Raw genomic sequence first — 15652 nt, forward strand, 5'->3', positions numbered from 1 at the left:
ATAAATTGTTTTTTTTCAACCCAGTAACATAAACAGAATGTTTTTGTAAAAATAATTTCTACAACATGACCAAAACAGTCAGGTCAGTGTACCGGTATGCAGTACAACTGTAAATATATTTACTGTAAATATCAATAGTGTCATTTGATTTGAATCACTTCTATTAGTAACAATTAAGTAGAATTTACTGTAGTGTTTTCATACAACTGTATAGCAGAAACAACCCTTTGCCTCATAAAAGACTCATATTGACGTACATTTTGTCCCCATACTTCAAGTTATAGTTCATTCTGGGTCATGTTCAGTAAGCATGAAACACAGTGAAACGCTACAAAACAAAGTGAAACGGGGATCTCACAGTTGAGGGAGTGTGCAATTGGCATGCTGACTGCAGGAATGTCCACCAGAGCTGTTGCCAGAGAATTGAATGTTCATTTCTCTACCATATTTTATACCTGAAAATAAATATTTTAAGGTGAAAGGCAGGTAAGAAAACATGATTGTAAAAAGAAAACCCAGATAAGGAAAGAATATTAAATCACATAAAAACCTGTTATAAAGTAAAGCTTAAACAATGTTTTAACGAATTTGGCAGTATGTTCAACCGGCCTCACAACCATGCCAGCCCAGGACCTCCACATCCGGCTTCTTCACCTGCTGGATCGTCTGAGACCAGCCAGCCAGACAGCTTCTTCACCTGCTGGATCGTCTGAGACCAGCCACCCAGACAGCTTCTTCACCTGCTGGATCGTCTGAGACCAGCCACCCAGACAGCTTCTTCACCTGCTGGATCGTCTGAGACCAGCCACCCAGACAGCTGCTTCACCTGCTGGATCGTCTGAGACCAGCCACCAAGACAGCTGCTTCACCTGCGGGATCGTCTGAGACCAGCCACCAAGACAGCTGCTTCACCTGCTGGATCGTCTGAGACCAGCCACCAAGACAGCTGCTTCACCTGCTGGATCGTCTGAGACCAGCCACCCAGACAGCTGCTTCACCTGCGGGATCGTCTGAGACCAGCCACCCAGACAGCTGCTTCACCTGCGAGATCGTCTGAGACCAGCCACCCGGACAGCTGATGAAAGTGTGGGATTGCACAACTGAAGAATTTCTGCACAAAAGGTTGGAAACAGGGAAGCTGTTCTTCGTACTCGTCGTCATCAACAGGGTATTGACCTGACTGCAGTTCTGCGTCGTAACCGACTTCAGTGGGCAAATGCTCAACTTCGATGCTCACTTGCACACTGGAGAAGTGTGCTCTTCATGGATGAATCCCTGTTTCAACTGTACGGGGCAGATGGCACATGGCAAACAGCGTGTATGGCGTTGTGTGGGCGAGCGGTTTACTTATGTCAACGTTGTGAACAGAGTGCCACCTCGTGTCGTGGGGTTATGGTATGGGTAGGCATAAGCTGCGGACAAAAACACAATTGCATTTGATCGATGGAAATTTGAATGCACAGAGATACAATGACGAGATCCTGAGGCCCAGTGGGGGACTGGCCGTCGGGAGCACTGGGACATTTCCCGGTGGCCTGAGGGTCGTTTTGGCCAGCAGTGAATAGTCAACTTGACCAGTAATAATATAGCAAGCAGGAATGAGATGACGAAGAATCCACGCATCATGTCCCCACGCGAGGGTGTGCTGACCAATAATGACACCAGGTCTCTCCGCGACACACATAGCAACCGTCTACCTGGCTCTCTACAGATAACATTTTAGACAAGTTGCATGGCGAAATGGACAATCAGAAGAGGAAAGGTGGAGAAGAGAGGGAGAATAAAAAAGAGAAAGGCCCTTGCCACAGACGCTGCAAAATAAGCGACATGTTCGCCAGTAAGGGACCAGGTCAGTCAAAAACACACTGATACACACGCACACACACACACACACACACACACACACACACACACTACACCCAGCATGGCTAGCTAAACCCCACACACACACACACACACACACACACACACACACACACACGACACCCAGCATGGCTAGCTAAGTAGCCTAGCTAATAATAGTGACACAACGGCCGGTAGGCTAAACAGTTTGCACTTCTTACGTCTTTGTGGAGGAATTATATCATGGCAACATAGCGATCATAATATGACATTGAAGGCAATATGTTTCAACTAGTAAAAAATTGTAAACCTAGACTATGGACTTGCCAGCATTCGGTCATGACTCATGCCACATAAGCTAGGAAAAGTGCACATACACTGTACAGCGAAACAGGCTACAGTAACGTAACCATAATACATCCATGAACGTAACACAGTAGCTTGTGTGCCACAGCACAGGCAATGACAAAGATCATTAGTGCCATTAGTACCAGCATTACAAGTTACTACAATAATATACAGCTCTGGGAAAAATTTAGAGGCCACTCCAAATTAAGAGACCACTCTTACTTTTTTCCCCAGAGCTGTAGCCTACTGATACACTAATGATAGTGAGTATGATAAGAGTCTTTTCTTTGTAAAGGTGGAGAAGGAAGCAGCAGCAGCACTAGAGCTACTGATACACTAATGATAGTGAGTATGATAAGAGTCTTTTCTTTGTAAAGGTGGAGAAGGAAGCAGCAGCAGCACTAGAGCTTCAGGTGCTGCTGCAGAACTGGAGATGGTGGTCAGTTCAGAGTCAAACTCAGAGCAGGAACCTTCAGGTACAACTTAAGAGCACAAACCTAAACATGTAGGCTATGATTTTACATTAATATGTACTTTATTTATGAGATTATCAGTAGGACTGTAATCGATGACTGCACAAGTAATACAAGTTTAAGTTGAGGTTATTTACAATGTTAATCTCATTCTGCAGAGCAACCAGGTGTGCAGAGAGAGAGAGAGAGGTTCAGAGCCCAGTACAGGGAAAATAGAAAAGGACAATGAAAGCACTTATTTTGCCCATCCTCAGTCCAAGGACTTTGACTTATTTTTTCAGTACCACCCAAAACAAATCCCTCAAAGAGTCATTCCCAATGTATTCCACTATAAAGATGGAACAAACAGTAAATGGCTGACATACAGTGAAGTAACTCACTCCTTGTTCTGCTCAGTATGTCTTGCATTCGCAAAACCTTCAGCCAGTGATAGTGCATTTGTCAAAGGAGGCATGCAGGCCTGGAAACATGCCCATCAGAAAGTACAGGAACATGAGAGAAGCAAGACCCATAGAGAAAGTGCAGAAGCCTTTTTCCTCAGAGCCAGCAAAGCAGACATCTGTACCCTTCTGAGTGATAAGCACATGTCAGTTCAACGAGACCAGGTCAGAAAGAGGAGGCAGGTCAAAGAACATGTGGTTGATGTAATTAAAGTTATTGATAAATGTGGGCTTAGCTACAGAGGACACAGACATGAAGCTGCATATAACTTGGAAAACATGGCCGACAATCATGGCTATTTTTTTTAGCTTATATTGTTACTAGTGGTAATTACTTACTGGTTACTCTGAAGTAGCTATGCTATGACTCTTCCTTAACCTCCCTAGTCAACAGCCAGTGGAATCGTGTGGCGCGAAATACAAATACCTCATAAATGCTATAACTTCAATTTCTCAAATATATGACTATTTTACACCATTTTAAAGACGAGACTCGTTAATCTAACCACATTGTCCGATTTCAAAAAGGCTTTACAGCGAAAGCAAAATATTAGATTATGTCAGGAGAGTACCTTGCCAAAAATAATCACACAGCCATTTTCAAAGCAAGCATATGTCACAAAAACCAAAAACACAGCTAAATGCAGCACTAACCTTTGATGATCTTCATCAGATGACACTCCTAGGACATGATGTTATACAATACATGCATGTTTTGTTCAATCAAGTTCATATTTATATCAAAAAACAGCTTTTTACATTAGCATGTGATGTTCAGAACTAGCATACCCACCGCAAACTTTCGGTGAATTTACTAAATTACTCACGATTAACGTTCACAAAATACATAACAATTATTTTAAGAATTATAGATACAGAACTCCTTTATGCAATCGCGGTGTCAGATTTTAAAATAGCTTTTCGGTGAAACCACATTTTGCAATATTCTGAGTAGATAGCCTGGCCATCACAGCTAGCTAATTTGACACCCACCAAGTTCGGCCCTCACCAAACTCAGATTTACTATAAGAAAAATTGGATTAGCTTTGCTGTTCTTCGTCAGAATGCACTCCCAGGACTTCTACTTCAACAACAAATGTTGTTTTGGTTCCAAATAATCCATAGTTATATTGAAATAGCTCAGTTTTGTTCATGCGTTCAGGTTACAATCCGAAGGGTGACGCGCGAGCGCATTTTGTGACAAAAAATGTCAAACTATATCCATTACCGTACTTCGAAGCATGTCAAACGCTGTTTAAAATCAATTTGTATGCGATTTTTCTCGTAAAATAGTGATAATATTCCAACCGGGCGACGTTGTATTCATTCAAAGACTGAAAGAAAAACATGAAGTCGTCTCGTGGACGCACATCTCCAGTGTCATTGTTCCCTGCCTGACCACTCACAAAAACTCCTGCTGTTTTTCGCCCAGAGACTGCAGAGACATCATTCCACTTTCTGGCACCTTCTGAGAGCCAATGGAAGCCTTAGAAAATGTCACGTTACAGCAGAGATGCTGTATTTTTGATAGAGATGCCACAGAAGGAGAACAAATTGTCAGACAGGGCCCTTCCTGTATGGAATCGTCTCAGGTTTTGGCCTGCCATATGAGTTCTGTTATACTCATAGACACCATTCAAACAGTTTTAGAAACTTTAGAGTGTTTTCTATCCAAATCTACTAATTATATGCATATTCTCGTTTCTGTGCAAGAGTAGTAACCAGTTTAAATCGGGTATGTTTTTTATCCGGCCGTGCAAATACTGCCCCCTAGCCCCAACAGGTTTTAACAGGCTGACAAGGGGGAAAGAACATTTGCTGTGAGTTAAAGCTTTTGTGCAGAGGCATGTTTTTTGGAGTTTCATATTATACTTGCAGTTATGTAGCCAATGTTCAATTTCATTGACTCAGTGTATAGATGTGTTTATTGTGTGCTGTTGGCTTTATGGACACCAGTGAGGGAACATTGTAATATAATTTTTCTTGTAGAGGAGTGCTTTTTCGACTTTTGTATTATACTTACTTACATTGTTGTAGCTTATGTTCAAGTTCCGTGATTGTGTGTGAAGTTTTTTGATAGTTTTGATATGCTTGATGCTTGAATATAAAGATAATCATTTGAACATTTGAGCTAACTCTGTATATCTCATTCTCTTTTTAAAAAGTGTAGGCTAATTGTTTTGGGTTTCTAGCCTTGTTCATTTGTATGTGCTATGATTGGTGTATTCCTAGTAAGTTTTTGAGGGTGCACCCATAGCCATAGCATACCTTGAAAACTCAGTGTTCAGATAGGCTACTTGTTGGTCAGTCCCAAATGTTTGTATTTTGTAATGTGGATAACTTTCTTCCCAGACTATTAACATAGTGTCCAAATGTATAACTAGTTTGGTACCCGTTACATCAAAAAATAGGGTAAGCCTAGAAAATTAGCTGTCTGGTGGTTTGCGTGAACAGGGTGGCCTGGGATGGAGTCAAATTCCCGGCCTGAATTATTGTTTCAGTCCGCCCCTTTTGAGGCCCATTGTCATGCCATTCATCTGCCGTCATCACCTCATGTTTCAGCATGATAATGCACGGCCTCATGTCACAAGGATATGTACATTCGTGGCAAAAAGTTTTGAGAATGACACAAATATTAATTTTCACAAACTCTGCTGCCTCAGTTTGTATGATGGCAATTTGCATATACTCCAGAATGTTATGAAGAGTGATCAGATGAATTGCAATTAATTGCAAAGTCCCTCTTTACCATGCAAATGAACTGAATCCCCAAAAACATTTCCACTGCATTTCAGCCCTGCCACAAAAGGACCAGCTGACATCATGTCAGTGATTCTCTCGTTAACACAGGTGTGAGTGTTGACGAGGACAAGGCTGGAGATCACTCTGTCATGCTGATTGAGTTCAAATAACAGACTGGAAGCTTCAAAAGGAGGGTGGTGCTTGGAATCATTGTTCTTCCACTGTCAACCACGGTTACCTGCAAGGAAACACGTGCCGTCATCATTGCTTTGCACAAAAAGGGCTTCACAGGCAAGGATATTGCTGCCAGTAAGATTGCACCTAAGTCAACCATTTATCAGATCATCAAGAACTTCAAGGAGAGCGGTTCAATTGTTGTGAAGAAGGCTTCAGGGCGCCCAAGAAAGTCCAGCAAGCGCCAGGACCGTCTCCTAAAGTTGATTCAGCTGCGGGATCGGGGCACCACCAGTACAGAGCTTGCTCAGGAATGGCAGCAGGCAGGTGTGAGTGCATCTGCACGCACAGTGAGTCGAAGACTTTTAGAGGATGGCCTGGTGTCAAGAAGGGCAGCAAAGAAGCCACTTCTCTCCAGGAAAAACATCAGGGACAGACTGATATTCTGCAAAAGGTACAGGGATTGTACTGCTGAGGACTGGGGTAAAGTCATTTTCTCTGATGAATCCCCTTTCCGATTGTTTGGGGCATTCGGAAAAAAGCTTGTCCGGAGAAGACAAGGTGAGCGCTACCATCAGTCCTGTGTCATGCCAACAGTAAAGCATCCTGAGACCATTCATGTGTGGGGTTGCTTCTCAGCCAAGGGAGTGGGCTCACTCACAATTTTGCCTAAGAACACAGCCATGAATAAAGAATGGTACCACACACATCCTCCGAGAGCAACTTCTCCCAACCATCCAGGAACAGTTTGGTGACGAATGCCTTTTCCAGAATGATGGAGCACCTTGCCATAAGGCAAAAGTGATAACTAAGTGGCTCGGGGAACAAAACATCAATATTTTGGGTCCATGGCCAGGAAACCCCCCAGACCTTAATCCCATTGAGAACTTGTGGTCAATCCTCAAGAGGCGGGTGGACAAACAAAAACCCACAAATTTATGACAAACTCCAAGCATTGATTATGCAAAATGGGCTGCCATCAGTCAGGATGTGGCCCAGAAGTTTATTGACAGCATGCCAGGGTGGATTGCAGAGGTCTTGAATAAGAAGGGTTAACACTACAAATATTGACTCTTTGCATCAACTTCATGTAATTGTCAATAAAAGCCTTTGACACTTATGAATTGCTTGTAATTATACTTCAGTATTCCATAGTAACATCTGACAAAAATATCTAAAGACACTGAAGCAGAAAACTTTGGAAATTAAAATTTGTGTCATTCTCAAAACTTTTGGCCACGACTGTACACCATTCCTGGAAGCTGAAAATGTCCCAGTTCTTCCATGGCCTGCATACTCAGACATGTTGTCACGTGTGCTCCCTCTCCGGCCTCTAGGTCACCAGGCTGCTCATTATGGCGCACACCTGTCACCAGCGTTACGCACATAATGAGACTCACCTGGACTCCATCACCTCTTTGATTACCTGCCCTCTATATGTCACTCCCTTTGGTTTCTTCCCCAGTCCTCATTGTTCCTGTTGCTGTTTCATGTCAGTGCGCTGTTCGTGTTTCTTGTTTTGTTCATTTATTTATTAAATGTATTCACTCCCTGAACTTGCTTCCCGACTCTCAGCGTACATCGTTACACATGTCACCCATTGAGCATGTTTGGGATGCTCTGGATCGACGTGTACGACAGCATGTTCCAGTTCCCGCCAATATCCAGCAACTTCACATAGCCAAGAGGAGTGGGACAACATTCCACAGGCCACAATCAACAGCCTGATCAACTCTATGAGAAGGAGATATGTCGCGCTGCATGAGGCAAATCGTGTTCACACCAGATACTGACTGGTTTTGTGATCCACGCCCCTACCTTTTTTTTAAAGGTATCTGTGACCAATAGATGAATATATGTCTTCCCAGTCATGTTAAATCCATAGATTAGGGCCTAATGAATTTATTTAAATTGACTGATTTCCTTATAAGAATTATAGCTGAGTAAAATCTTTGAATATGTTGCGTTTATATTTTTGTTCAGTGTGTATACATGTTTTTTCTGTCTTGGAGTTTGAAATGTACTGGCCAAAGCGGGCCATATGAAAGCTTGATTAACTGGCCCGGTGAGCTCCGCAGATGTTGCCGGGCCAGCAGGCAGCCCTGTCTGTCGAGCCCTGCTAATCCACTCCCTATACTCAATGTCATGTGCCAAAGAAAAAACGCCACCTGCTGGAGAAGACAGATTTTGGGCCCAGTTATCCCTCTTGCTTCGCCTCTTCCTCTCTGGTGTGACTCACAAATGGCAGTTAATTACTATAGCTTCCGACTTGGATCAATCACAGTGGGCATACGACGTGATAAAGGAGTCTTTTACTGGTTGAAATCTTAAAACCAGATTAATCAGTATTTTTCATTCATCTTATTTTGGTTGATATCTGTTTTTTGGTTGAACTGATTACCACTTATCTAAATGCTACTAAATTAATAGACAATCTATATATAGTGCATTCGGAAAGTATTCAGACCCCTTCACATTTTCCACATTTTGTTACGTTACAACCTTATTCTAAAATTGATTAAAATGTTTTTTCCCCCTATCAATCTACACACTATACGCCATAATGACAAAGCAAGAACAGTTTTTAGAAATTTCAAAAAAAAAAAAAGAAATTAAAATGAAACTGAAATATCACTTTTACATAAGTATTCAGACCCTTTACTCAGTACTTTGCTGAAGCACCTTTAGCAGCAGTTACAGCCTCGAGTCGTCTTGGGTATGACGCTACATGATTGGCACACCTGTATTTGGGGAGTTTCTCCCATTCTTCTCTGCAGATCCTCTCAACCTCTGTCAAGTTGGATGGGGAGCGTCGCTGCACAGCTATATTTAGGTCTCTCCAGAGATGTTTGATCGGGTTCAAGTCCGGGCTCTGGCTGGGCCACTCATGGACATTCAGAGACTTGTTCCGAAGCCACTCCTGCATTGTCTTGGCTGTGTGCTTAGGGGCGTTATCCTGTTGGAAGGTGAACCTTCACCCCAGTCCAAGGTCCTGAGCGCTCTGGAGCAGGTTTTCATCAAGGATCTCTCTGTACTTTCCTCCATTCATCTTTCCCTCGATCCTGACTAGTGTCCCAGTCCCTGCCGCTGAAAAACATCCCCACAGCATGATGCTGCCACCACCATGCTTCACCGTAGGGATGGTGCCAAGTTTTCTCCAGACATGACTCTTGGCATTCAGGCCAAAGAGTTCAATCTTGGTTTCATCAGACCAGAGAATCTTGTTTTTAATGGTCAGAGTTCTTTAGGTGATTCACAGGCTGTCATGTGCCTTTTACTGAGGAGTGGCTTCCCGCTGGCCACTCTACCATAAAGGCCTGATTGTTGGAGTGCTGCAGAGATGGCTGTCCTTCTGGAAGGTTCTCTCATCTCCACAGAGGAACTCTGGAGCTCTGTCAGTGACAATTGGGTTCTTGGTTACCTCCCTGACCAAGGACCTTCTCCCCCGATTGCTCAGCTTGGCCGGGCAGCCTGCTCTTGGAAGAGTCTTGGTGGATCCAAACTTCTTCCATTTAAGAATGATGGAGGCCACTGTGTTCTTGGGGACTTTCAATGCTGCAGATCTGTGCCTCGACACAGTCCTGTCTTGGAGCTCTACGGACAATTCCTTCAACCTCATGGCTAGGTTTTTGCTCTGACTTGCACTGTCGACTGTGGGACCTTATATAGACAGGTTTGAGCCTTTCCAAATCCTGTCCAATCAATTCAATTTACAACAGGTGGACTCCACTCAAGTTGTAGAGACATCTCAAGGATGATCCATGGAAACAGGGTGCATACCTGAGCTCAGTTTCGAGTCTCATAGCAAAGGGTCTGAATACTTACATAAATAAGTGTTATTTAATTTTTTTATAAATTAGCAAACATTTCTAAAAACCAGTTTTGATTTGTCATTATGGGGTATTGTGTGTAGATTGATGAGGATTTTTTTTTTAATCCATTTTAGAATAAGGCTATAATGTAACAAAATGTGGAAAAAGAAGGGGTCTGAATACTTTCTGAATGCACTAAAAACATGAGCATAGTGTTTGTGGGCCATGCACGCATTGCATATAAGACACTAGAGCCATTAATGTTATTTTTCAGTAGGGTTTACATGATTCATCTTATCACACTTGGCAAACAGCTGGCAGAGGGCACAAAAGTGGGTTAAGGTCTCGTGGCATACTGTGGGCTCAGGCATAATCCGAGACTCGGGGGGCTAGGCCTGGACTCGGGAAGGGCTTCATGCAGGACAAGCTATTTCCGAGTCTGTCAGAAACATATTTCTCTGGGCTCCGGCTAAAAGTACCCGGGCCGAGTCCACTTCAGCTTACCTGGCCCAATTTAACTTTTTTTAGGAGTTGAGGTTGTTCATGAGTTGAGTTAGAGTTTTTTTTGGCAGGTGTTGAAATACCAATTTTTTTTAAAGTCATGGAATTTGCAAGGTCATTAAAATCACAAATTTGTGATAGCTATAGGACCGCAGACACTATCAGAGATGGTCCCTAATTTAGAGAATCTCAGATGCTATAAATGCTTTTGCTACAGACTACGGCAGTGTTTTTCATAGTTGCAGTCCACCCAATTGAAAAGTGCACATTCACTTCCATAACATTTGTTCTAGGCTAGCAGTATGTAAGATAAACATGCACAATAATACAGGATACACTTCCAAAAATGCACTACAGTTAAAATTAAGTAAAACTGCAGTACAATTAAATAATGGTTGTTTAATTAATAAAACACTATATTACCAAAAGTATGTGGACACCTGCTTGTCGAACATCTCATTCCAAAATCATGGGCATTCATTTGGAGTTGGTCCCCCTTTGCAGATATAACAGCTTCCACTCTTCTGGGAATGCTTTCCACTAGATGTGGGAACATTGCTGCGGGGACTTGCTTCCATTCAGCCACAAGAACATTAGTGAGGTCGGGCACTGATGTTGGGCGATTAGGCCTGGCTTGCAGTTGGCGTTCCAATTCATCCCAAAAGGTGTTCAATGGAGTTAAGTTGAGGGCTCAGTGCAGGTCAGTCAGGTTCTTCCACACTGATCTCGACAAATTATATGAATCTCCCTTTGTGCATGGGGGCATTGTCATGCTGAAACAAGAAAGGGCCTTCCCCAAACTGTTGCCACAAAGTTGGAAGCACAGAATCGTCTAGAATGTCATTGTTTGCTGTAGCGGTAAGATTTCTCTTCACTAGAACTAAGGGGCCTAGCCCGAACCATGAAAAACAGGCCCAGACCATTATTCCTCCTCCACCAAACTTTACAGTTAGCACTATGCATTCGGGCAGGTAACGTTCTCCTAGCATCCGCCAAATCCAGATTTGTCCGTTGGACTGCCAGATGGTGAAGTGATTTATCCCTCCAGAGAATGCGTTTCCACTGTTCAGGAGTTCAATGGCGGTGAGCTTTATGCCACTCCAGCCGATGCTTAGCATTGTGCATGGTGATCTTAGGCTTGTGTGCAGCTGCACGGCCATGGAAACCCATTTCATGAAGCTCCTGACGAATAGTTCTTGTGCGGACATTACTTCCAGACGCAGTTTGGAACTCGACGGTCCCATTCTGTGAGCTTGTGTGGCCTACCACTTTGCAGCTGAGCCGTTGTTGCTCCTAGACGTTTCCACTTCACAATAACAACACTTAAAATTAACCAGGGCAGCTCTAGCAGAACAGATATTTTACAAACTGACTTGTTGGAAAGGTGGCATCCTACTGCCAATGTTTGTCTATGAAGATTGCATGGCTGTGTGCTCGATTTTATACAGCTGTCAGCAGCGGGTGTGGCTGAAATAGCCGAATCCACAAATTTGAAGGGGTGTCCACATAAGTGTGTGTGTGTGTGTATGTGTCTATAAACTCAGCAAAAAAGAAACTTTGTCGAGATCAGTGTGGAAGAACCCGTCACAAGTGTGGTTCTATGAAAGGGAGAAAAGGAGACACTGGAGGATGTGTATGATGTCATCAGAGATCTACACAAAGCTTTACTAGGCGGACCAGCTATCACAAAGCTTGAGTTAGATGCTCGACTCGACAGCATTGATTTACAGACACTGAAAGAAAGCTATCCAAAGCTGCGGTCTTGGTTTAGTACAACAACCATATACCATCAAGCTGAAACCTGGCGCAGAGCGCTACTCACTCCACGACAAATTCCTCTGACATTGCTGCCGAAAGTTAAGAAAGAGCTAGAGCCCACGGACTGGTTGGTTGTCCCAAAGAATAACGGGGATGTGCGGATATGTGTCGATTTCAACAGTCTCAATGAGTCAGTGTGTAAAGAAAAATACATACTTCCCACGGTCGAACAGACCCTTGGCTCAATAGCCGGGGCGAAGATCTTCAGCAAGCTCAACAGGAACATGGGCTTCTGGCAGATAGCGCTAGCCGTGGAGTCAGTTAAGCAAGCAACCTTCATCACACCTTTAGGACGTTACTACTTCAATCTTCTACCTTTTGGTATCGCTTCAGCACCTGAACACTTCCAGAACATAATGGTGACAGAGGTCACTGAAGGCCTGGAAGGTGTGGTCTGTCACATGGATGATGTGTTGGTCTGGGGCTAAACAACGGAGGAGCATGATGCAAGACTTCATGCCGCATTGCAGAAGATGGAAAAAGCCTGCTTAACTCTGAACATGGACAAATGTGACCTGTCAAAGGAGGAAGTGAAGTTCCTTGGCCACATTATATTGGACAGAGTACAGTCTGACCGGACAAAGTCAGAGGCTGTCAAGGAGATGGCACAGCCATCCAACGTCAGCGAGCTGCAGAGTTTTCTAGGAATGGTGAACCAACTGGGAAAGTTCATCCCTCAGTTTGCAGAAAAGGACAAACCTCTCAGACTTACTCTCAAAGAAAAACCACTGGTCAAAGCCATCAAAGAGCTGAAGGAGGAGCTGACATCCACACCTGTGCTAGCCCTGTACGACCCAAACAAAGAGATCAAGGTGTCAGCCGATGCGTCTTCCTACGGACTAGGAGGAGTGATGCTGCAGAAGAAGAGAAAGGAATGGAGACACGTTGCTTATGCTTCCCGGTCTCTCACACCGACCGAGCAGAGATACTAGCTAGCTCAAGTGGAAAAACAAGCTCTGGGGCTGACATGGGCATGTGAAAGATTCAGAGACGTTCTCATTGGTCAACACTTTCAGCTGGAAACTGATCACAAACCGCTCCTGAGCCTTCTGTGGAACCAACCCTTGTACACCCTTCCCCCACGAATCCAAAGCTTTAGGATGAGACTTTTGAGATACTCCTACACAATTGCTCATGTCCCTGGAAAGAGTCTGTGGACTGCAGACATACTGTCATGTGCGCCAGTCAAATCCAAAGCTCCTGCTGCAGAAAAGAAGCACATAAAGAGCACAAATATATATGTGGATGCCATCATGGAAAAGCATCCAGCAAGTGTTTCCTACATGGACAACCTGAGAGAACAACTCAAAGCCGACAGTGTGTGCTCAAAAGTCATGACAATGTGTCAGGAAGGATGGTATGAGTTCAGCTAATGCTAAGGACCTCAAACTGTACCGGGCAGAACGCGCTTTTCTCGCAGTGCACAATGGTCTTCCGTTGAAAGGAACAAGACTTGTCATTCCATCATCCTTACGAAAGTATGTTCTCACTAAGCGACACAAGGGTCATCAAGGTGTGTTCAAGTGCAGAGAACGTGCACAACAGGCTGTGTGGTGGCCTGGACTCAGCCAGTAACTGAACGAAGTTGTGCTTAAGCATCAAAGAGCACACAAACCACACAGAACCATCACAACTTCCTGAGAGACGCTGGCAAAGACTGGGAGCAGACTTGTTCACTCTAAAAAGAACCACCTACCTGCTAGTGGTGGACTACTTCTCAAGGTATGTGAGAATCGCAAACCTGTCACTAACAAAGTCTACAGACGTTGTAGTTCATCCGAAGTTCATCTTCGCCCGCAATGGGGTACCTGAGGTCCTGGTTTCGGCCTACTCTGCTTGCTTGGCTGGCCTATCGGTCAACTGCACTCCAAAATGGCTTCAGCCCGGCGCAACTGCTGATGGGACTACAGCTTCGTACCACGGTGCCAACACTCCCATCACTGCTAGACCCATCACTCCCAAACACAGCTGCTAGACCCCGGTCTCTGCGCCCTGCGATGTTGGAGCGCGTTCACTCAAGTCACATTGCAGCTGAGGCCTGTTACAGGCACACTGTATTGGCCAGGAATGCAGAGTGAAATAAAAGACTATGTCAATAAATGCACAATCTGCTATGAATACGCCATTGAGCAACAGAGAGAGACGATGATGTCCCACAAGCTACCGATGCAGCCCTGGTGGATAGTAAGTCTAGATCTCTTCCAGCACAGTGACAGACTTTCTTTTGGTAGTCGAGCATTACTCAGACTTCTGGGAGATTTACCTCCTCCCCAACCTCTCGGCAGAGACAACGATCAAACGCTGCAAGGCTCAGTTTGCCCGCTATAGCCAGCCAGATAGGGTAATCTCAGATAATGGACCCCAATTCTCCTGCTTTGAGTTCTGGATATTTGCTGCAGAATGGAGATTCGAGCACATCACCTCATCACCACGACACCCAAAAGCTAATGGGAAGGCAGTCGGCAGTCAAAATCGCAAAGAACCTCTGCAAAAAAGCTCTACGAGAGGGCAAGGACACCTGGAAAGCAGTCCTGCAGTGGCACAATACCCCAACAGAAGGCCTGAATAGCAGCCCGGCCCAGCACCTCATGGCACGGTGCTTAAAACCAGCTCTGCCAGTAGCCAACACTCTCCTGGAGCCCTGTGTGGTGACAGACGTGCTGGAGAAGCTTCATCACAGAAGACAGGTGTCCAAGTTCATCTACAACAAATCAGCAAAATATTTACCTGAGCTTAGGGTGGGTGAAACAGTGCTGATGAAGCCACTACCAGATGACCGGACGGGCCTCTGGAAAATCGGGATCCTGTGTTCAGAAAAAGTTGCACCACGCTCCTACTTGGTCGAAGTGAATGGCTCACTGTACCGTCATAACAGGGTTCACCTTCAGGTTGCTGAGCAAGCCCCTACTCAGAACCCTGATGGGCATAGGGGTCACGTGACAAAGGACGGAACCCCAGCAAGTCATGTGGGGCCTGAGGCACTGGGTGAAGAGCCAGGGGATCACGTCGCCCATCGATACTCCCCTCAGACAGTCAGGTGACACACCTCTGCGTGAACCCGCAGTCCTCACAGACAAGCCCTCTGTCTTTTCACGCTGCAGGCGGCTGTCCCAGCCACATAAAATACTTAATCTGTAGGTTTCCTATTAGGAATTGTTGACAGACCCAAGATTTTTTACATAAAATGTTTTGTAAAAGTGAAGAGATTATCAATGTGCTGTTTATTTTATACCTGAAAAAAATTTGAAAGTATATTATTACTAGGTTTGTTTTGTTAGTGAATTGACAGCTCCTGTCCTATTTTATAAAAGGGAAGATGTTATGGGTGCAAAATGGCACGTTGATGCCATCTGTTGGTAAATGTTAATTATTGCAACACCAGTTTTTACCGGTGTGCTTGATATACCCGGATGTATTGCAATGTACTGAACAAGACTGGTTACTCCCAGCAATAACTCTGTCCTGTCATTTAACATCCAAACACTCTTTCCCTCTGATACTG

Source organism: Salmo salar, chromosome ssa14, assembly GCF_905237065.1.
Source record: "Salmo salar chromosome ssa14, Ssal_v3.1, whole genome shotgun sequence".
NCBI classification, from domain to species: domain Eukaryota; kingdom Metazoa; phylum Chordata; class Actinopteri; order Salmoniformes; family Salmonidae; genus Salmo; species Salmo salar.